We start from the raw sequence: 1,284 nt of genomic DNA on the forward strand, positions 1-1,284 counted from the left end.
TCAATCTAATTAGCAACTATACTATATTGTTATTTTTGTATCTAATAATTCAAGTGCAGTCAGAAAATTGGGTTGCTCAAACTTGATTTGTGAAATCCAGATCGAAATTTAAGATTAATAATTAAAATGTTTACATCTGGGATACCAGGGGTGGATCATACATCTGCCCAATCAAGCTACATTCTGTCAGTTATGATCCAATAATGAGAAATTCAGAAGGCAGGCTGGAAAGCCCAGCACTGGAATTTTCTTTGTGAAGTTGTGTTAGCATACCTGAAAAAGGGACCTTTTGTACATTTCAAGACTGAAAATTACCCATATGAGTTTCACAGGATAGACTTCAAACCACATAAATTCAGATAATGACTCATGTTTACATTAGGCCTACTTATAATATTTATCTAATCCGCACAATTAGGTATTCAGCTGCCTTATAAAATTGGAGTTGAAACAGCATTAATAAATTATTAAGAAATTTAGAAGAAGCCATTACTGGAAATTTGTAAATTTGTTATAAAGACTGCCTTTTGACAAGGCTGCACTCAGTTTATAACTCCCGTTTTGCAAGAATTGCAAGGAATGTTCTTAGCATCATTAGCCTGTTATTACGATGATTATCATCTCTTTTAGAATTGCTGTTGCAGCTTGGCTATCTGAGTATGATGACGAACACCCAGTGTTTGCATTTTAAATGTGTCACATGTCCATGAAATTTCAGTCCAACTGCCGTTTCCATCGCTCTCTCTCTCTCTCACTCGCTGCCGTCAGCACAGGGCGCAGCCAGTACATGGAGAGAGCTACAGATTGCAGGTATTTGCAGTTAAATCAAGATGCAGACTGCAGCATAGAGCGCGGAGATCATTCTTCCACTCGGCAAAGATATTATCGTCTTTCTTCCCACCAGCGCAGTGTGAGTGGTTATTCATTTCGACGCTTATTAGAGCAGAAATGTCTGACTCCGAGAAAGTGTTTGTGCTCTTCCATGTTCTCAAACTTACAAATGCCGACATTTGGAGCCGATCGATGTGAGGAACGACTTGAGTTGGTTGTTCACCAGTCATGTTGTAAGAGCGGACAGGGAGCAGCGGAGCGGTAGGCGCCTCGGTCGATTTTCACGCTTTTAGTTGGTTGTCCGGTTATACGGGGAATCCAAGATGGGAATGGGAAAAAACAAACGGGACTGGAATTAATGTATAAGTGAAACTACAATGCCTTGATTATCGACTGCATCTCCTGGACAGGGATACCGTTAAACGCCTGATAGGCAGCAGGAGGTAAGTCGCA

At 40.4% G+C, this 1,284-nt stretch overlaps 1 protein-coding gene across 3 annotated transcripts in view; it reads left to right on the plus strand.

Annotated features, from left to right (window-relative positions):
• The first annotated feature begins 750 nt into the window (after nucleotides 1–750).
• The window catches only part of LOC143336335 (leucine-rich repeat and fibronectin type-III domain-containing protein 2-like), a 288,477-nt gene continuing 287,943 nt past the window's right edge, over nucleotides 751–1,284 (plus strand). Inside the window, exon 1 of one of the 3 annotated variants that reach the window (XM_076756427.1) lies at nucleotides 751–1,274. The gene's annotated coding sequence lies outside the window, so the exon portion shown is untranslated. The remainder of the gene's footprint in view (nucleotides 1,275–1,284) is intronic. The other 2 variants (XR_013078515.1, XM_076756428.1) reach the window with 2 other exon arrangements.

Source organism: Chaetodon auriga, chromosome 18, assembly GCF_051107435.1.
Source record: "Chaetodon auriga isolate fChaAug3 chromosome 18, fChaAug3.hap1, whole genome shotgun sequence".
Taxonomy (NCBI): Eukaryota; Metazoa; Chordata; class Actinopteri; order Chaetodontiformes; family Chaetodontidae; genus Chaetodon; species Chaetodon auriga.